The following is a 23,424-nucleotide window of genomic DNA, read 5'->3' on the forward strand; positions in this document are numbered from 1 at the left end:
TTAGGTTATTATAGAGTATTGAGCAGAGTTCCCTGTGCTATACAGTAGGTCCTGTTGGTTATCTATTTTGTTTTCATTTTTATTTTAAATTTTTATTGAAGTGTGGTTGATTGACAATGTTGTGTTAGTTTCAGGTGTGCAGCAAAGTGAATCAGTTATACATATATCCACTCTTTTTTAGATTGTTTTCCCATATAGGCCACTAGAGAGTATTGAGTAGAGTTCCCTGTGCTATACAGTAGGTCCTTATTAGTTATTTATTTTATGTACGGTAGTGTGTATGTCAGTCCCAATCTTCCTCTTTTTCTTTTTTCATGTTTTTTCTTCTTCCCACTATTCCTCCAACCTCCCTTTCTGGATACGCCCTCCCTCCTTTTCCCCTCCAACCTTGACAAACTATAAGGTTTGGGAAAACACCTCTCAAAAGAACTGTTCTGACAATTGTCTGTTTGGGGTTTCACCAGTGAGCCCAAGCAAGACAGGCATGAAAAGCAGAACAGTCTCCACAAGTTTAGCAACAAGAGATGAAGAAAACTACTGGACCAGGGCACAAGGACATGCACTGAGTATCTCTGTACCCTTTTAAAATGCTGATTCTGATTTGTACATTTGGGATATAGCCTGATAATCTGATTTCTAACAAGCAGCCAGCTCATGATGGTGTTAGTCTATGGGACACAGTTTGAGTAGCAAAAATAAATGTATTATAATTCCCTTTAATCCAGCCACACACAGCAATTAAATGAAGCCCTTAATAGTACACACAGAGCTGGTCAGAAGCAGTGACTCCAATTTCTCATCCCTCCAATGTCTCTCTTCTGTACTTCGGGCAAGATAATCTCACAGGTTAGATGTGGCTGGTGACGGAGTAACAGTAGTGATGTTTTGGGGGCCACAGTTTGATTTCAGTGAGGCTCCCTTTATAGTTGTACCACTACCCCAAAGGGAATCAGCCAAGAATTAAAAAGGAGGCCAAGTGAGTCACGGGAGAAGGCAGAATGCACACTATGGTCTCACGTCACCCACTGTTGTCAGAAGGAAGCACCCATATCTCCATGGTTCCTCTCCCTCAAGTGGTTACACTGAAGCAGGAGCTTGACTGCCTGTTAACTTCTCACCTCTAAGGGCTTCTCCCAAGGGCAAGTGTCTTACTTCCTCTTGGCCCAGAAGTTCACCTTGCTGAGTGTCATAGCTTTCCATTACCTTAAAATATTTGTGGTCATACTTGGCCGAGCAGCTTAAAAGTACTACCTGCTTTCTGATTAAAGTACTTCCTTTTTGTAAACTGACTGGATGCTTGTTCTCCTTTTTTCATCTCTTAATGCAGGAAACAACAAACAGAACATTTAAGACATTCCCTATATAACCCATAGTGCTAAAAACCATTATTTAGATTTTATATGTTTCCTCCTAAATTGATGTATATTCTTTTTTTTTTATTGAAGTATAATAGACTTGCAATGTTGTATTAGTTCCAGGTGAACAACATAGTGATTCGACATTTATATACAGGATGAGATGATCACCACTGTTAGTCTAGTTACCGTCTGTCACTATTTAAAGTTACTACAATATTATTGACTATATTCCCTAGTCTGTATATTACATCCCCATGACTTATTATATAACTGGAAGTCTGTGCCTCTTTATATATGATTTGCAAATATTTTCTCTTTTTCAGTAGGTTGCCCTTTTGTTTTGTTGCTGACTTCCTTTGCTGTGCCAAAGCTGTTTAGTTTGATGTAGTCCCATTTGTTAATTTTTGTTTTTGTTGCCCTTGCCTCAGGAGACAGATCCAAAAACTATTGCTAAGACTTATGTAAAACTGCTGGCTGCCAGTGCTTTCTTCTAGGAGTTTTATGGTTTCAGGTCTTACATTCAAGTCTTAATGCATTTTTAGTTTATTTTTGTATATCGTGTAAGATAGTGGTTCAGATTTATTGATGGGAATTCTTAAGTAATTTTTAGGCTTGTATTTTTAAATTTAGACATAAGTTGTAAGTTCTTTTTGGCAGGGATTATGTCTTTATTTCTTTGTTACTACTTACAGCTTTAGTACAGTATTTTGTGTACAGTGACATTCGTTTTGTATTTTGGATCGAATGCGTTTAAAATTTCAGTTTAGTGAATATTTTCTGATGACACTTCATTGCCTCCAAGGTATACAAAGAATGACTAATAATTACCTGCCAAGTTGGGCACGGTGGTGATTAAATGGTATTGTTAGTTTTTTCCTTACCCTGAATGTTACAGAAAGAACTAGAGCATATTGCATGGTGATTAATTAATTGCTCCTGCCAGATGTGTGGATATGTGTGTGTGGGGGGGGTGATGGGGGGGGGAAGAGTTCAAAAGAAGATTGAGTCTAAGTGAGCTACAAGTAAACAAAGCTCTTAAAATAACTTCCTAAATGATACATACTGCTAAAATGATAAAATAAAATTTTTAGCGGGGTCAAGGTTTGTGAACACTTACAGCATGGTAATAAAAACTAAAATGAGGTCTCCAAGTTTATGGACGACCAGAAGAAAGAGAACAGTAAAGTAGACAGTACACATGAAAATTATTTCAAGTAACAATAAGAAATAGAAGAGAAAGGGAACACACTGTTTTTGTTGGGAAAACATAAGACTCTACTTAATCCAGCAAAGTCCTTGAATCATACCAAATTCAGTGGTTTTAAAATCTACATAGCATTTTCCCTGATCTCACATCCTATAACCACTCTTTAGAGAGCCCAGGAAGTAATTGGTAGAAAATCTCATTCAGCTGTGTAATCCTGTGTCCCAAGTCCTCCTCTACACGTGACGGCCCAAGATAATTATTAATAGCATTTCTTTTACTATCAGAATATCATTAGAATGGATGATAAATCGTATAAAACCTACCCTTGGGCAGACAAGAAGGGTAAATAGAAATAATAGAAATGAAAACATATCTTCCACCAGTAACACCCATTGTAAAGTCTGTTTTGTATGGATTTGGAGCAAGAGTGAATTTTCTGCCGAGAACAAACAGTCTGTACGGCGCTGAAGGGCAAGGCAGAGAGGAAGGCAGTGGGAGGAAAAGCTACAGTGTTTGCTGGAATATGCCCTTCAGTGAAGGAGTCCTTGGCCAAGGTCTCAGTTCTTGACTCATCAGCTTATTCTCTTAAAGGCCTGGAGCCAGTGATTCTGTCTGGAGCAGGCAAAATCTGTCTATGATGAAGGTCAGTGCAAATGGAAGCACATGAGGAAATATACCCCCATGCCTTAAATTTGTTTTCCCTGGATGAACATCTGTTCTAGTCTTAGAATCAGGAGAACTAATATCATGGGAAGTAAAGGCTATTTCCTAGACTAGTCTGTTGCCCAATACCACAACCTGAGGTGCTGAGAAGAGAAAGAACAGCTGGGAAGGTACCAGCGCCAGATGCTAGAAGCCTCTTTGAAGATTTTTATTATCAAATGTAGGATATTGGGCATGTAAGAGCCGTATGGAGATTTGAATTTCCAAAGGTTATTTTGGAAGAATCATCGAAGTAGGAAAAAAAATGATAAAATCTAAAAGAAGTAAAAATTACATTGTAATAAAGATAAAAGGTAACATTATTCCACTTTTAATTTTCTAAGTGTTTACCAAATACTCTATGAAGAGGATTTTATCCTATTTATAAGGTTTTGCAGTTATTTACTTTTCTCTACAGTTTACACATTGATCAAAATCTTGGACTCATCTTTGACACTTTCTTCTAGCATTTTAATTTTGATTCTTTATCGCCCTTGCGAGTTTCCTTTGATTCTATTCTCACAGGTGCAACCATTTGTCCTCCTCCAAACAATCCTGGACATTGTCATCAACTAAATTTTTTTTTAATTAATTAATTAATTAATTTATGGTTGTGTTGGGTCTTCGTTTCTGTGCGAGGGCTTTCTCTAGTTGCGGCAAGCGGGGGCCACTCTTCATCGCGGTGCGCGGGCCTCTATCGCGGCCTCTCTTGTGGAGCACAGGCTCCAGACACGCAGGCTCAGTAATTGTGGCTCACGGGCCCAGTTGCTCCGCGGCATGTGGGATCTTCCCAGACCAGGGCTCGAACCTGTGTCCCCTGCATTGGCAGGCAGATTCTCAACCACTGCGCCACCAGGGAAGCCCCCTGTCATCAACTAAATTTTGTTAAAGCAACACTCTGTAAACTTTCTGGATGAAAATCCTTTGATGAATTCTCCTTGATTTCCACATAATGTACAAAGTATTTAGTATGCAAGGTTCTTCAAAATTTTTTACCCATCAATTTTCCAATGGTGGAAAAGTATCTTCTATACTTCCTTCACATAAAATTCATGTTCCGGGCAAACTGGAATATTTAACATGGCAGCAAAAGCCCTTCACAAGTCCATCTGTCCAGTCGTATCACATGTACCTTCTATTTCAACCATAAAAAACCATCTAATCTCTCTCTAATGCTTCCAGATAATTCATGTGTTTGTGCTTTTGAAAACTGTTGCTCCGTCAAAATATCCCCTTTCCCTTGTATGTTTGAACTCCTAGTCATCTCTCAAAACCTAAATCAAGAACACCCTGAGAAGCCTATACATACTACCCAAGCAGAGATGATCATTTCATCCTATTGGCCATCCTTAGATTTGGCGCATTTCTTTAAAAACATACTTACGGCAATATGTGAAGATAATAGGTTCACTCTTCTCCTTTTCCCTTCCTAGACGGGAGAGCTAATTGAGGGCTAACATACTCTTCCATTCATCTTGGTAAATCTCAAGGTCTAAGCAGAGTTCCTGGCACAGTCGGTTCTCAGAAGTTAATGTTGACTGCATGAATATTTCTTATTTCTTGAAGTGTGTTTCTTCATCTTTGTACCATTTTTGAAGCCAACTGCTCTCTTAGAATGTTCCTTGACTCCCCCTCCATATGTGCTTTCAGCTGTTAGTAGTGAGAGTATGCGTGGCTTTGAGTTGAAGCAGTCTTTGGTTTGAAGACCACCACTTCGATCCCAGCCTGAGTTACATGCTTTCAAGACAGCCTATGCATAAATATATCATGTGCTTTGCACTTGACATTGTAAGTCTTTCACAGTCCTACCTGGCTGATGACTGTATCAATGCAGGAACCATATTTTAAAAATATCTTTGTAATATAACACATAGTATATTGCCCTGCACGTGGCAGGTGCTCAATAACTGTTACTGAATAAGAATTGATTGCTTTATTTCCATCAGCTTGACATCTCACTGCCTAGATCAGCTACATGCCACTGATTACATGGGGGATTGTGTTGCACACTTTCCTTATTATTTGCATAAGCTCTAGGGACTCTCACTGTTTAGTTGTTTATATCTTACGAAAAGTTATTTTCTCTCACCTCAGTATCCTATGTCAATTCTGAATCTATGAAAACATGTCCCTTTTACATATTCTCATTTTAAAATTGTCTTTCATGTGGAATCATAGTACATGTCTTCTGAAAGTTTAAATGAGTCATCTTCACTGATTTCTTCCCAGTCATGTTTAGTTATTTCTGAAAGAATCCACATGCTTAAGCATGATTTCTCTTTTCTTACTGAAACCTTTTGTCTTTTTTTTAACCTATAATGTTTCTTTCATTGGCTCATACATTAATATAACCTCCACATGTTTGTCTAGTAAGAAATTGATACTCATCGGTCTGTAATTCTCAACCTAATATTTATGGTCTTTTACTTGGATTTGATTCACACGAGTAACCCAACAGTTCTAAAATGAGGTAGAAATGGAATAATAAATTTCACTTCTCAGGCAATAGTTCCATATTTTCATCTTTACATTTTTCAAACTATTTCACAGATATAATCTCATTCTAGGAAGTTATGCTTATAGGTATGGTGAATTTTACACTGGGGTGTATTTTTTCAATGTCTAATAAAATTTAGGAATAAGTATCTGTCAGATGTCTTCCTCAGTAAAGACCAAGGCAGCCAGTTCAATACTAATCTAGACCAGCCCATCCCCTTCATATTCCTCTTTTTCTGGTTTTTTTTTTTTTTCTCCCTATTGTACACATCAATGTCTGGCATACTAAATAGTTTGCTTACTTTGTTTTATTGTCTGTCTTCCCTTACTGGAACGTAAGGGCCATTGTAGCATGTAGGCAGAAACATGAGACTGGTTTGTTCATTGATTGTTAAATTATTACATTCTAGAACCTAGAACAGAGCTTGATGGAGAATAGTTCTACAATAGACATGTGTCAAATAAATGAATTCATTGAGTTTTTTGTTATTTCTATTTATTCCTGAACATGTCTTGTATCGATCATTAAATGTAGTATTTTCCCCATGGATGCATCAATCTTTTTATACCTGCTTGCATACTTCCCTGCTTCCTTCTAGTTGGTTCTTTCCTCTTTCTCTATTGAATATTCCATAGCTTTTTTATTATTTATGTCACTAGAAAGGCATTTTAAAAGGAACGTGGAACAGAGAAAATAAGTCAATATTTTATTAATGTCTTGTGCAGAGAAAGCATCTGATAAGATTCAATAAATATGTGAGCCAGAAAGTGTTGCCCATTTCAGAATTGAGATGGTCCAACCTCAGAGTTAAGTGGAATAGAATGGAGTGGAGCATCAGTTGGTATTCAAGCTATGGAACCATCACTGGACTTATTAACACAATGCCCATGCTTTCTCCTTAGGAACTATGTAGCTTTCTTTCTGTAGTTATATTTGGTTCCTAACATGCATTTTATTCACTGTTGATAGTTTAGGACTGGTAACTTTCAGTTCAAATGTGCCAGATAAAATGATGCAGTATTTCATGGTTCTTATATCAAAGTCTATAAAATAGGGTAGACATTTCAAAAATAATTTTTATAAATGTGTATGAATATCTTAAAAATCTAACCTTTTTAATACTTGGTCATACTTTAATACTTTTTAATACTTTTAATGACACCATTGAAAGCTGCAAGAAGAGCTCCTTGACTCAATCCATTCAAAATCTTTTAAATTTAAACACCAGGATCCAATCAAATTGGCTTTACTGCAAATAACTTAAGAGTTAGCCACATGAGATTCAGTAGGATTACATTAAACCTTTGATAAGGATTTATGCTCCCAAAGCATAGCAAAGACAAACAGTTAAAGTTAGACAAATTTACACGCATACCCAGAGGTAACTGATCTTCAGGGGTACAAGTATGGGACACAGAGAATTCCTATTTGTTTCTCTGCCAGTTTCTTTCCATGTTTCTTCATTCAAGCCATAATTGCATTGCTAAAGATTCCACTGTGGCAAGTGAAAAGAGGAAAGAGAAAAGACACAGTAAAGCTTTTATTGACCCAAGTCCAAATTCAGTGTGTCTAACTAGGAAGTTGTTCATTCAGATAAAAGCCAAAAAGCATCTCAGCCTAATTTGGCTGAGGAAGCAAAATCAATTCTGAGCACAACAGCTCTGTTGAGTAAATGTTTAAAGGATAAAAAAAAGGGCCTGCGCAAATTAATAAATGATACTAAGAATAAGAGAGATGTAGCCTTTGCCTCATACCCCTTTTATGATATGCTCTTTTATACAGGCTGTTTTGCTGGTGAAATAAAAATGATTATTTTCTTCACCTATTAAAAAGAAAATACTATCTTATTAAAACAGTTATTTTAATACCACGATTAATTTATGCCTTGGACCTAATTTTTCCTTCCAAAGATGGGATGGATTTACTCTCCCGTTATATTTGATCCCACTCCTCTGGTGTAAAGAATTCTTGTGCATACTTAAGGATGGGTCTTCACCTTTGTTTAGTTCTTTATTGGCTGATATTTTGCTTACTGCTAATTTTTAAAAAAGGATAAAGCAATATTTAAATGGATTTCTATGACTCAATTCTAGGAAGAAAGGATTTTTAAATGACAGACCTCATGATGTTATGAAAGAAACATGCCAATAAACATATTTCTTATTAGATTCTGTGGACAAGGGATCAGAATTTGTTAGTGATTATCTAACAGCCATTATTAAAATTTTGTTGGCTTCAGACACATGCGATATAATTTCTTTTCATCGTACCTCTCTGTTATCCATATTTTGATAGATAAGATCTATATTTAGTAGCTGTCAATCAACATGTCTTCGAAAATATCTTTATCTCAATCACTTCCTCATACTGTGTTCTTACCAAAAAGGTTATCTTACCTGATTTATGTTTTCATAGTGACATGCTATGCTTTATGTTCTCTAAAAACTCTTCACTCAGTTTATACTAGGGAGTGAGGTAATCACTGGAAAGCATGCTTTTTTTCTGAAACAACACATTCCATTTAATATGTTCAGTTTGGTGAGTATTTCAGGTTTCAGCATAGGTGACCAGTATCACTTAAATATTTGCCAAACGATGAGTTTACATTTATTTATATTGGAGGGAATCTGTTTTGTAGATGTGACTATCTTGTTAATTTCAATAAATAGAGACTTAGAAGCTAGACTCTTCAATGTTGTACCAAAAAATTATCACAATGACTGACTCAGTTGAAATACAGGCTTATATTGTATGTCATGCTCATTTGCCTATTTGCACACAAAGTATAAAAGAACAGATTATCTTGCCAGCAAACTAACCTAGTGTTGTCTCTAAAATCACCAGTGTAATTGGACTGCATCAGGATTATTTGGAAATGTCCATCATATGATCATTATTAAAATTGAAATAACTGATTTGATTATTATTAGTTTGTTGAAGATTCTGTGGCCAGATACAATTGTATTGTGCAGTACTGAGCTATATGTGTAATTACAGAATGTAATTTTGCATTAATGTTTTAGGAAACAGAAAGTGCACATATAAATTCATTTTATAGGTCATATTGACATCTTTATTTCAAAATATGTGCTATTTGCTCTTTTCCCACTTCATCATTTATGCTCCAGCTATGAGTTTCTTTATGATTTCTATGCATCGTGCTGTCTTTTCATTTTCTGTTTTTGCTCTTACTTCTGTTTGGAACATCCTTCTAGACATTCTCCTGGGTAATTTCTTCTCAGTTCAGATGCCATTATTTCCCAGTTAAGCCTCACTACAGTGAGGTACCCCCTCATACCAGTTGGAATGGCCATTATTAAAAAGTCTACAAGGGCTTCCCTGGTGGCGCAGTGGTTGAGAATCTGCCTGCTAATGCAGGGGACACGGGTTCGAGCCCTGGTCTGGGAGGATCCCACGTGCCACGGAGCAGCTAGGCCCGTGAGCCACAACTACTGAGCCTGAGGGTCTGGAGCTTGTGCTCCGCAACAAGAGAGGCCGCGATAGTGAGAGGCCCGCTCACCGTGATGAAGAGTGGCCCCCGCTTGCCACAACTAGATAAAGCCCTCGTACAGAAACAGAGACCCAACACAGCAAAAATAAATAAATTAATTAATAAACTCCTACCCCCAACATCTTCTTTAAAAAAAAAAAAGTCTACAAATAACAAATGCTGGAGAGGATATGGAGAAAAGGAAACCCTCCTACACTGTTGGTAGGAATGTACATTGGTGCAGCCACTATGGAAAACAGTATGGAGGTTCCTCAAAAAACTAAAAATTGAGTTGCCATATGATCCAACAATTCCACTCCTGGGCATATACTATACTATAGACAAAACTATAATTCGAAAAGATACATGCACCCTTATGTTCATGGCAGCACTATTTACAATAGCCAAGACATGGAAACAACCTAAATGTCCATCGACAGATTAGGGCATAAGAAGATGTGGTACATATATACAATGGAATGCTACTCAGCCATCACAAAGAATGAAATAATGCCATGTGCAGCAACATGGATGGATCGAGAGATTATCATACTAAGTGAAGTCAGGAGGAGAAAGACAAATACCATATGATATCACTTGTATGTGGAATCTAAAATACTATACAAATCGACATATCTGCAAAGCAAAAAACAGACTTACAGTTATAGAGAACAGACTTGTTGTTGACAAGGCGCAGGGAGGGTAGAGGAGAGGATTGGGAGTTTGGGGTTAGCAGAGGCAAACTATTATGTATAGGATGGGTAAACAACAAGGTCACACAGTACAGCACAGGGAACTATCGTCAATATTCTGTGACAAACCATAATGGAAAAGAATATGAAAAAGAACATGTATATATGTATAAGTGAGTCACTTTGCTGTACAGAAGAAATTAACATAACATTGTAAATCACCTGTACTTCAATAAAATTAAAAAAAATAAAGACTATACCTGAGCCTGGATTAAGTTCTCTGATAACAGAGCATTTCCACTGTTGTATATATACCAGATCATTTTTAAAATTTATTTATTTATTTATGTTTTTGATAAATGTTGCATGTATTTAAGGTGCACAGTGTGATAACTACCAAGATCAAGATAATTAACACCTCCACTGTATTTAAATTATATTTAAATATAAGTATTTATTCATCCACCAACTCAAAGACTGACCATTTTAATCAACTTTGTACCTCGGTGGTTATAACAAGGCTTATCCATAACAGATTCTCAGGAACTATTTTGTTTTACTCGTTCTTTGGCTTCAACATCTATATTATAAAATGAAACACAAAAATATAAAGCTATACAAAATAAATATGTAGCTTCTTTAATTATTTTAGGTTGCACAACTTGTGATCACTACCCAAATTATAACATTAGGGTGATGTTACCTAATGCCAATTTGTTCAATGTGTTGTCTACTTATTCTTTGGCGCACTGAGAGGAGTGTTGAAGTCTCCAATTGTGTATTCAACCCTATAATGCTCATGTAATACGAAGTTCTCTTGTTAGATGTATACATGCTATATCTTCTTGTTGAATTGACGCTGTTAACATAAGGACTTTGGTTTTTCCATCTAGTTTCTCTACTGACTTTATGTAGGGATTGAAGAACTCTGTCTCTACCTTTCCAGAGTCCTCAGGAAAGGTTTTTGCATGAATAAATAACCAAGAATATTGTAAGCCCATAGCTTGCCTTTCTGTGAACTAGGGAAAAGATACCCCTCTCAAGAGGCACACATCTATGGGTATATATCTTGGTAAGCAAATAATTCCTTAGTGTGAATTAGAAAAAGGTGCCACTTCTTATGGTTGCACGCAGCCCCTCACAAGGCACACACAACTTGGTGTGAAGCATCAGGCCAGATTTTTGCCTCTGCAAATCTTAATCTAGGTTCTCTTGTGCTTTACAGAAACTGCACAACAATATGTAACCATATGTGGTGGTCCTGGTAATTACTTCCAATGAAGATATTGTATATAGTTTATGCTTCAATGTTATATTTTCTGTGACAGACCCATAATGATAATACATGCAGTATGGAAAGGAAAACCAAAATCTCTTAGATGAGGTCAAGCATAACACAAAAATCTCCATGGCCATAAATGAAATAGAAGTCTATATGAGCAAGATGAATTCATGGGTGTGCTGTACTACCAGCACCTTGCGGTAGTAAGGAAGGTGCTCCTCCAGGGTCACGGGAAGTAAGTGTTCTGTGTGAGACGGTGGATGTGGGCCAAGTTCGCTGCATGAATATAGGGGTTTGATTGGCACTGCTCCCACCTCCCCACCTGTGAAAGAAACTGGAAAAAAAATTCTAATTGCTTTCTATTTTTATGGGAATAGGAAATGGTGAGCTTGGGGACATAAGAGGAAATAAGACAGGATTCCCAGCAGGATCTGAAACATTTTCCCTCAGCTCAGTGACTTGGTATCTGCAATATCTATAATGTCTCTGCATTGAAGAAAAGACCACAATTTCATTTTAAGATCTTATCCTGGACTGGGGATTTAACGAATTTCTGAGATCTTGCAGGGGTCTGTTTCTAGCCTCTTCTGCTTTCCTCTAGAAGTAGAGTATAGCAGACTCACTGCTTAAGACTCTTTACTAGTTTACAGCTTTATTTTGGGGACAGTGGGAAAATTCTGAATGTGGATGATATATTAAGGGTGATAATGGCATTGTGTTTGTGTAGGACAAAGTTATAGTTCTTAGGAGATAACTGGTACAGTATTTAGTATTAAGGGGGCAACAACATCTGTAATTTCTAGATGACTTAGCAGAAAACTATCCATCTATCTATCATCATCTATTATCTATCTATTTATCATCTATCATATATGGAGAGATGATAGAAGAAATGCAGTGAAATACTAACATTTGATAAATATGGATGAAGGAATGTGGATGTTTATTGTAGTATTCTATGTAGATTAGAAAATTTGCAAAATAAAACGAATAAAACAAATACAAAGCAGTACCTCTGAGGTCTTCTGACATGCGTCTTTTTCTTAATCCCATTTTCTGGTCACAGCCTTACTTTCCAGGCTAATCAGGATTAAGGCTTTAGCCAATACAGTAAACTTTCTCTTTTCCTGTTGTCTCAGTGACATGATAATCCCCAAATGACCAGGTGGGAGTCTCAAATTCAAGTTCAATGTAGTGGCCATTACACCCCTGGTACAAATGTTCCTCTTGGCATATTCCCCGCCAACAGAAGACAAAGATCAATGAGAAGATGAAACGCTTTATGGAAAGGTCACTTGGGTTTATGGCGATAGACATCCTTGGAACAGTGGATTCTGATCACAGGAGGAATAATACTGTATATCATGTGCTGATTTTAAAAATATATCATGTCGTGAAGGACCAAGCCTTCAAGATGCTACCACCCAGACTGTACCATGTTCGAGTATTCAGCAGACAATTCAACATTTTCTCAGGCCAGCTACTGGCTGGATAAACTCCATATAAGAAATTTATTACTTCACAGCTTTTGGTGGAAAATGAGATTCTGTATCGGAAACTACTAAGACTTGAAAAAGCATTCAGCAAATTCATGGATGATAGGGTTAGCAGAAGCAGTGACAGCATAAAAGTCAAATACATGTCGTTAGTGTCTGTTTAGTGAGGATAAAGCGCTGACATTTTCACGATGGAAGATGTCCAATAAATAAAACTGCCACCAAGTGGCTGACTGATGCCCTGCAGGAAATAGGGGCTTGGTGTTGATTTCCACTACTGGTAAGGTTGGTAGTAGCCACATCTTCTTTTCAAGAGGAAATCAATATTTGCATACCCATACATAATCTCTATCTGTGCCTCCACGGTCACTTTGTACATTAGCCCATTGAGCAAGCATTGGACTAGCTAAGGAACAAGAAAGATTGACATTCACAGCAAAGGGCATTTTTCCATAGGATTGATAAGAGTCTCCTCTAGAGTGGATGCCCATTGGTGAACATTACATGAGACACAAATACCCTCACACTCTATGCCCATTCCAAGATCCTATCCACACATAATTCTCCGGACTTCTATGACAGCAATCCTCTAATCTTATTCCTTCTGTGTCCTTGGGTATCTGAAATAATAGTTAGCCACTCCCTCAAAATTGATATAATTGATGTAAATCCATCTCAGATGAAGCGAGAAATCAGTCACATATCATCATTTCTGCTCAGAAGGAATTTGTTCCTTCACTACTGTCTTTCAAGGCCACTGCTGAGGGACTGTCATGCTGCAGCTGTCTATCTCTGGAGAATACTGGGAAGTGATCATGAAGACATGAGGGTGGGTTGTGGGGCCACAGGTAGTGACTGTGGGTAAGGAGTTAATGCAGCAGGAGCAAGTGCCTTGTGAACCTGTTCCACCTGCTCATGCAATATGCCTGTGTTTCAAGGGCCTGCTTGGGTCCAATCTTGTATACGATACTTCTTGATAGGAGTGATGTGGTGCACATCCAAATTTGTGGATATGTAGATCAGATAAAATATAGCATATGATAGGCATTTTAGCTTACATGATTATTTGGTATACCATTGTCAGCCATTAATCCTCCGTAAGGCACAGAAATATTCCAGGGGTTGATGAAGAAGGCTTTGAACACTATAGCTTTTTATTGGTTCATGAAGACTTGGTGAAGGTGTAACTCACTGAACACTGAATGTGCTCCGAAGCATTTTCTTGTTCAGGATCCTAAGATTGGAAAGTTTGAAAACTGGGTCAAAAATCACACTCAAATGTAGAACACGTAGCCTCCAGAATTTAAAAAGGTCTACCAAGACTTTTCTCAAAGTTGAAAGTACAGGAACAACATACAATGGAAAAGGAAGAACTTCAAAGTGGAATAAGCCAAGGTGTATGGAGAATGATTATATTCCAGTTCTTCTCCTGTACGTATGTATTAGAATTGGACTTCCCTTTCTGTGTGAGTGGAAATGACATGTATCCGTCTTCGGAGCCACTGCATTACTCACCATCATCTTGTTCTTATGCCACAATGATGACGAAGGGAAGTACTGATGTGGAGCCTCCATCAGACTAGATCTCTGAATGATATGCATGGAATATTCAGTGTATGCAAGAAATAAACTTTGTGATGTTAACACATGGATGGTTGGGTTTTTTTTTATGGCATCTTAAACTAGGCTATCCTGGCATTGATACTACCTAAAAGTGAAATCTTGCCTCTAAAGGGAACATACAAATAAAGCCATCAGAAACAGGATGGTACGGTAAAGGAGCTGGTGGTGAGCATTGACTCCATTAAAAAACAGAATCAAGACTAAATACTGGTTGGAATTACAATTTTAAAAAAGAAAAATATTTGAAACTTTGAAAACATAAAAATAAGAACATAACTAACAAATTTCATTAATAAAGTGTTAATATCTTAATATTTTATAATAGGAAGTAAAATAATGTATAAAATAAATGTAGTTGAAATGACTTTAACTTCATAATGGTTAAGAGGATATCTCATTCTGAAAGAACATTCATCTAAAGTTTGGGAATTGCTTTGTTTTTAATTGTTTTTCTTTCTTCTGTAAATTTAAATACAATAAAATTTAAGTAAAATTTGTTTTTTCACTATAATGACAAAATAATATAATATTGGTTTTATAATACCATGCCCATCCACCCATCCATCTATCCACCCAGCCAAATATCTGCTATCCATCTTTCCTTTCATTTGTATATCCTTCTATTTATACATAGTAATTGGAGATATGCCTGAAATGCTATTCATAGTAAGATGATTATAGTAATTTACAAGTGATAGGATTTGTAGAGATATTTTCCCCTATGTTTTGTACTTTTCTGTATTGTTTGCCTTCTTTCCGTCATTTTTTTCAAAACCGTAAACTCATAAATCCTAAAAAATGAAAAATACAAATTTCTTGGCTTCAAGGACCTCAGATAACTTACTTAGGCAACATGAAATCAAAAGTTCCTGTTATGTTTCAGTTCCTATCAAAATTCTTTTCAATAATTTTAACATACTGAAAAAAAAATAGACTGAGTGAAAATAGTAGGATCTGTTGGATGGGGTTCAGATCCAGTGTTTTAACTGTTTGATAAAATACATGGAAATAATCTGAGAAGAGCTTGAGGGGAATGGGTAGAAGTACATATTTACTTGAAGTCACATAATAACTAAACCCTTGAAAATAACTATTCTCTAAGGTTCCATGTTCTCTTTACTTCACACTTAAGTTATCAATGAATACATCCATATTTTGAAACATTGGATTTGGGAAATCAAATTATTACTAGTCTGGTGATTAAACTGCTCTATCCATCTGCTAGTATATTGTCATTATTGTTTCAGCCTAGCTCAAATGATAGCAGTCTTTATAAATCACTTTCATTAAATTCAGGCAGTGACTGTATAAAATCTTTTAGAAAAAATAAATCCTTGAACCCGATTTTTTCCTGTATTAAAATTAAGACAAGATATGAAATACAATATAATAAGTTGAAATTGGAGTAGATTTTCAGAAATCTAATGATGTCTCAAAGTAGCAGCACTTTGTATATGTTGGTTGAGATTGCATCCAGAGAGATTTCTGGTCTAATGGATAGCCAAGCACTGGTGAGGTTGTGATGTTTGTTTAATTAGTGGGATTTTTTTCTACTCCCAGAATAATTTTAATATGTTAATGCACTCATCAAGCTTTTTCATTCACTGAGCATCTTTGTTATTTTAGAATAAATTGTTTATTCCTGAAGTCACAGAACAACAATTATGGTTATCTTCTAAAATCACAGTTTGATTTCTGTGTCTTTATACGGTCTACTAAGAACATCCATTGACTGAAATAAAGAGGATATGGTAAAGTTCTATTAGAATCTTAGTTATCAATATTTGCTTGCTACATCACTGTTATGTAGAATGAAAAGCATTCTAATATGACCAGCCTTTTCAGTTTCTTATTACTATGAATTGAGTAAATACTTTAAGTATATTTTAAGTTATTTATCCATCTAGTAAATATTATTTGAATGCCTTCTATGTTTACAAGGTACCCTGGAGGTGCCACAGACATGTAGTCTCTCCTCTCAAAGAATTTGCCGTCCAGCAATGTTCCTCCACGTAAATAACTGGGCCATGTTTGCCACAAGCGTCCATAGTATTCTGTATCTGTTTTCACAGTGCTTCTGCACACTTTGTCAGGTATTATTTTAAACAATTTGTTAACTATCCTCCTTTACTGCTGGGTCCTAAACTCCATGTGGGTGGGAACAGTGTCCCTTTTGTCAATGGCTGTATCCCTAGTGCCTAACACCGTGATAGGCACTGACATGCCAGCTGAAGGAAGGTGATTAGGGAAGTGGAAGTTACAGGTGGAATCTATGCTAGTGTGGAAAGGTGGTTCAGATTAAGGCATTAAAACTTTGCTACTGGGCTTCCCTGGTGGCGCAGTGGTTCAGAGTCTGCCTACCGATGCAGGGGACACGGGTTCATGCCCCGGTCCGGGAAGATCCCACATGCTGCGGAGCGGCTGGGCCCGTGAGCCATGGCCGCTGAGCCTGCGCGTCCGGAGCCTGTGCTCCGCAGCGGGAGAGGCCACAACAGTGAGAGGCCTGCGTACCGCAAAACAACAACAACAACAACAAAAAACCTTTGATAGTGACATTTACACACTGCTATATTTAAAACAGATAACCAACAAGGACCTACTGTATAGCACAGGAAACTTTGCTCAGTACTCTTTAATAAGCTAAATGGGGAAAGAATTTGAAAACGAATAGATACATGTGTAAGTATAACTGAATCTCTTTGCTGTACACCTGAAAACAACACAATTGTTAATCAACTCCAATATAAAATTAAAAAATCTTTAAATGTATATATTAGTGAATTGATATATATAGTAAAAAACAAAGGAAAGAAATTGGAAGAGAGAGAAGATATAGGCCAAAAAAGAATAACATGGTCAACATTTTGAGGCAATTGAGGAGGCATGAATATTTATGAAATAGTGAATTACTCAGGTCTACTAGAACAGAGTTAGATGTCAGAAGTCATTAGGGCAGGGCAGTGGACACTGGAAAGGACACCTGAGTCAGATTATTAAACCTCGATGTGCAAGACTAAGGAATTTAAACATTTTTATAATAAAATGTTCAGAAATTTGAGATACAATCATATAATTTTGGTTCAGTGACTAAATTACATTTTAGTTGTATATCCAGAATCTCAATTTACTAGAAGTGTTTTTTAAGAACAGAAAAGATTTTTAAGGGCAGAAACTGTACAGTTTAAACTTTGTAATTACAGTAACTGGCATTGTCCCTAGTGTATTTTAGGTGTTGGGCATATATATATATATATATATATATATATATATATATGTAACATCTTTATTGCAGTATAATTGCTTTACAGTCATGTGTTAGTTTCTGCTTTATAACAAAGTGAATCAGCTATAAATAAACATATACCCCATATCAACTCCCTCTTGTGTCTCCCTCCCACCCTCCCTATCCCACCCCTCTAGGTGATCACGAAGCACCGAGCTGATCTCTCTGTGCTACACAGCTGCTTCCCACTAGCTATTTTACATTTGGTAGTGTATATATGTCCATGCCATTCTCTCACTTTGTCCCAGCTTCCCCTTCCCCCTCCCTGTGTCCTCAAGTCCATTCTCTACATCTGTGTCTTTATTCCTGTCCTGCCCCTACGTTCTTCAGAACCATTTTTTTTTTTTAGATTCCATATATATGTGTTAGCATATGGTATTCGTTTTTCTCTTTCTGACTTACTTCACTCTGTATGACAGACTCTAGGTCCATCCACCTCACTACAAATAACTCAATTTCATTTTTTATGGCTGAGTAATATTCCATTGTATATATGTGCCACATCTTCTTTATCCATTCATCTGTTGATGGACACTTAGGTTGGTTCCATGTCCTGGCTATTGTAAATAGAGCTGCAATGAACATTGGGGTTCATGTGTCTCTTTGAATTATGGCTTTCTCAGGGTATATGCCCAGGAGTGGGATTGCTGGATCAGATGGTAGTTCTATTTTTAGTTTTTTAAGGAACCTCCATACCATTCTCCACAGTGGCTGTATCAATTTACATTCCCACCAACAGTGCAAGAGGGTTCCCTTTTCTCCACACCTGCTCAAGCATTTATTGTTTGTAGATTTTTTGATGATGGCCATTCTGACCGGTGTGAGGTGATACCTCATTGTGGTTTTGATTTGCATTTCTCAAATGATTAGTGATGTTGAGCATCCTTTCATTTGTTTGTTGGTAATCTGTATATCTTCTTTGGAGAAATGTCTATTTAGGTCTTCTGTCCATTTTTGGATTGGGTTGTTTTTTGTTTAATATTGAGCTGCATGAGCTGCTTGTAAATTTTGGAGATAAATCCTTTGTCAGTTGCTTCATTTGCAAATATTTTCTCCTGTTCTGAGGGTTGTCTTTTCATCTTGTTTATGTTTTCCCTTGCTGTGCAAAAGCTTTTAAGTTTCCTTAGGTCCCATTTGTTTATTTTTGCTTTTATTTCCATTTCTCTAGGAGGTGGGCCAAAAATGATCTTGCTGTGATTTGTGTCATAGTGTGTTCTGCTTATGTTTTCCTCTAAGAGTTTTATAGTGTCCAGTCTTACATTTAGGACTTTAATCCATTTTGAGTTTATTTTTGTGTATGGTATTAGGGAGTGTTCTAATTTCATTCTTTTACATGTAGCTGTCCAGTTTTCCCAGCACCACTTATTGAAGAGGCTGTGTTTTCTCCACTGTATATTCTTGCCTCCTTTATCAGAAATAAGGTGACCATATGTGTGTGGGTTTATCTCTGGGCTTTTTATCTTGTTCCATTGATCTGTATTCCTGTTTTTGTGCCAGTACCGTACTGTCTTGATTACTGTAGCTTTGTAGTATAGTCTGAAATCCGGGAGCCTGATTCCTCCAGCTCCGTTTTTCTTTCTCAAGATTGCTTTGGCTATTTGGGGTCTTTTGTGTTTCCATACAAATTGTGAAATTTTTTGTTCTAGTTCTGTGAAAAATGCCAGTGGTAGTTTGATAGGGATTGCATTGAATCTGTAGATTACTTTGGGTAGAACAGTCATTTTCACAGTGTTGATTCTTCCAATCCAAGAACATGGTATATCTCTCCATCTGTTTGTATCATCTTTAATTTCTTTCAGCAGTGTCTTATAGTTTTCTGCTTACAGGTCTTTTGTCTCCTTAGGTAGGTTTATTCCTAGGTATTTTATTCTTTTTGTTGCAGTGGTAAATGGGAGTGTTTCCTTAATTTCTCTTTCAGATTTTTCATCGTTAGTGTATAGGAATGCAAGAGATTTCTGTGCATTAATTTTGTATCCTGCTACTTTACCAAATTCATTGATTAGCTCTAGTAGTTTTCTAGTAGCATCTTTAGGGTTTTCTATGTATAGTATCATGTCATCTGCAAACAGTGACAGCTTTACTACTTCTTTTCCGATTTGGATTCCTTTTATTTCTTTTTCTTCTCTGATTGCTTTGGCTAAAAATTCCAAAACTATGTTGAATAATAGTGGTGAGAGTGGACAGCCTTGTCTGCTTCCTGATCTTAGAGGAGATGGTTTCAGTTTTTCACCATTGAGAATTATGTTGGCTGTGGTTTGTCATATATGGCCTTTATTATGTTGAGGTAAGTTCCCTCTATACCTACTTTCTGGAGGGTTTTTTATCATTAATGCACGTTGAATTTTGTCGCAAGCTTTTCCTGCATCTGTTGAGATGATAATATGGTTTTTCTCCTTCAATTTGTTAATATGGTTTATTACATTGATTTCTGTATATTGAAGAATCCTTGGGCATATATTTTTGATAATTCAAATAACAAATTATTTGAATTTGTTCAGTGAAACAATATTCTAAAAGGTGTGAAGTGATTGTTGTTTTGGACTATAGGGAGATAAGTGGGAGGTAATTAGGTAGGTAGACAAGAAGACATATAAGTTTAGAGGTAGATAGATGGATAGATAAAAACAAATGTACACACTTAAACACACAAACACATATGTAATCAATACACACACCTAACTACACACACACAGACTCATATACACATACAGGCACAGGCATACGCATAGATGTAACCCACACAAGTACACATATGTACGTACAAATACATATATATACACACACACATCACAAACACACATAGACATCCACATATACCCACACACGTATATTTGCGAGAGACAGTAGATAAAATGGTAGGATTATATTATAAGAAAGAAAGACAAAGCTCATGAAATTATCAAGGAGAATAGTATGAGAAGGGCAGACAAATAACAGATGGAAGAGGATTTATAAGAAAAAATTAAAGAATAAAGAGTTTATTCTCCGTGAAGAAGAGACATCCTAAGGAGATTAGCACATTGTAGGCAGATTTCCCAAACTCTTACTGTGCATTGCCAAATACTTACTTACACATCACATATTACCTACATTAGAATCTGAGTCTGAGGATGGGTGGCATAATCATATTTACCAAATTAGACAATGTTTAATTTTTTTTCTTTACGGTATTCAAATGCTTGGGGTTTTGAAAAATATAGAATGAAGAATCTAGGGGCAGGACAGGAATAAAGACACAGAGGTAGAGAATGGACTTGAGGACACAGGGAGGGGGAAGAGTAAGCTGGGATGAAGTGAGAGAGTGGCATGGACATATATACACTACCAAATGTAAAATAGACAGCTAGTGGGAAGCAGCTGCATAGCACAGGGAGATCAGCTCGGTGCTTTGTGACCACCTAGAGGGGTGGGATAGGGAGGGTGGGAGGGAGGCTCAAGAGGGAGGGGATATGGGGATATATGTATATGTATAGCTGATTCACTTTGTTACAAAGCAGAAAGTAACACACCACTGTAAAGCAATTATACACCAATAAAGATGTTAAAAAAAAATAGAAGTAAGTCCATTACCACAAAACCAAATTTAAATAGTGCTAATTTTTTTTTCATTCTAATTTTTAAATCTGTAGAAAAGGTGTTTCATTCTGATATGTTGAGGTGACACTGTCTAAGGTTTAACTGTTTCTGTCTACTCTGGGTCTTAGATTGTAATCTTTGTTGGTTCCAGAGATTTATCTGATCTGGGTAGCCATCGGTAAGTTATCAGGAAGGGCTATTGACATATTTCATGATTATACTGAAAAGACTAAATGAGAGTGACAAAACCTATGTTAGAAAACATTATTGTTAATTTCAACATAAATAGTGTGTACAATCAGTTCAATAGTGCTGTATAAAAGATTTAAAGTGTTCATGATTTCTCATTCTTTTCTATGTTTAGGTAGACCTTTTTGGGTCAGAATTGTGGAGAAAACATCTGAGTCAGATTACTAGGATCTGATGTGCAGGGTAAGTCTGATGGTGACAATTTCTCTTATTTTTTTCTTCATTTGAGAGCATCTTGATTTTCCCTAGAGTCCTGCAAAATATTTCACTGGATGTAGAATTCTGGGTTGACAGTTCACTTCTTTCAGCTCTTGAAAAATTAGAAAAAAAACATTAGCACTACTTAAATTTTAATTGTTTTCCTTTACAGAATTCAAATGCTTGTTTTAAAGAAAATGAAAAAAATATATAGAAAAATAGAAATAAGAAATGAAGTTCATTATCACAAACCCACATTCAAATCCACTGTTTTTCACCTCTAGATAACATGGAGGGTTTTTTTTTTCCCACTGCTTTTAAGATGTTTCTTTGTCTTTATCTTCAGAAGTTTGAATATGTTGTGTCTTGGTGTGTTTCTTTGGGTTTATTCTGTTTGTAGTTCACTCAGCTTCTTGAATATGTAGGTTTATTTCTTTTGCCAGATTCAGAAATCTTTCTGCCATATATTTGCATACTTTGCAGCCCCTCCCTCTTCATCCTCTCCTTCTGGGTCTCTGATGGCACAAATGCTAGATCCTTTGTTATATTCCCACAAGTCCCCTGTGGCTCTTTTCATTTGTCTATTTCTTTTCTTCTTCCTTTTTTTTGTTTTATTTTCTCTCTGTTGTCCAGATTTGCTAATTTCTATCGATACATTCAAGTTTACTGATTCATCTCCCACCTTCATCTGGTTGTTGAGCTCATCCATTGAGTTTTATTATTTCAGTCATTATATTTTTCTGTTCTAAATTTTCATTTGGTCTTCTTTTTAACTTCCATTTCTTTGCTGAGATTTTCTATTTCTTTACGGAGCTTTTATGTTTTCTGATTGGTTTAAACACACTCAAAATTGCTTGTTGAATCGATTTTATAATGGTTGCTGTAAAGTCTTTCTCAGTTAATTCTAACATCTCTGTCTTCTCAGTGTTTCTCCTCTACTGATGGTTATTTTTCCCCTGAGATTTTCCTGGTTCTTGGTGTAGCAAGTGACATTTGATTGATATTTGGGAATTTTTGGAACTCTATTATGAAACTCTGCATCTTATTTAGCCTCTGTTTTAGCTGACTTTTTTGTTTGTTTGTTTGTTTGACATTATCCTGGCAGGGACAGAGGGAGAGGGGAAATCAGTGAAGTCTCTTTACTGCCAGATGAAGGTAGAAATCTAGATTCCCCACTCAGTCTAACAACACATGAGCAGAGGGTTCCTTGTTACTGCTGGGCAGAGGCAGAAGTCTGGCTCCCCGGCCCTCCACTGATACCATGGAGGGGTGGCCCCATTATCTCTGGGAGCTTGTGAAAGTCCTAAGCCTCCATTCAGCCTTTTCTGACACCATCCCAGCTGGTGGAGGGAGGACACCTCATTGCCACCGCCACTCTGCCCTTGCTGGTGCAGATGGGGATGAGGCCTTCATTTTTCCTGTGATGTTTGCCTTGAGTAGAACAGTTACTGTCTAAAAGTATCTCTCTGGGTGGGCTACCCTGTTTTTTTTTTGATTAGGGAGAGCAGAATTTTTTCTTTTTCTTGTGTCTGTTGGCATTTCTCAGTTGCCACTTTCTTCAGCTCCAAGTCTGCCACATATGAAGCAAAAAGATAACTCAGGAAACTCATCATCATGTCATTCCTTGGGTCCCAAGGTCCCTAGCAGTTCTGCCTTTTTTCTCCTATGTTTGCTTTAAATAACAATGCCAGGGTTTTTGTTGTACATAGTGGGAGAAATAGGGAAAATTATGTCTCCTTAATCTTCCCACAGGATGGGTTTTGAGAAAATA

At 36.8% G+C, this 23,424-nt stretch overlaps 1 long non-coding RNA gene across 2 annotated transcripts in view; it reads left to right on the forward strand.

The window, feature by feature from the left end:
- Nucleotides 1–23,424, forward strand: part of LOC101323486 (uncharacterized) — a 218,641-nt gene that overhangs the window by 99,561 nt on the left and 95,656 nt on the right. For both annotated transcript variants that reach the window (XR_002173464.3, XR_002173462.3), the window contains exon 2: nucleotides 21,571–21,638. This is a non-coding gene — a long non-coding RNA (uncharacterized lncRNA). The remainder of the gene's footprint in view (nucleotides 1–21,570; nucleotides 21,639–23,424) is intronic.

This window comes from Tursiops truncatus, chromosome 18 (genome assembly GCF_011762595.2).
Source record: "Tursiops truncatus isolate mTurTru1 chromosome 18, mTurTru1.mat.Y, whole genome shotgun sequence".
NCBI classification, from domain to species: domain Eukaryota; kingdom Metazoa; phylum Chordata; class Mammalia; order Artiodactyla; family Delphinidae; genus Tursiops; species Tursiops truncatus.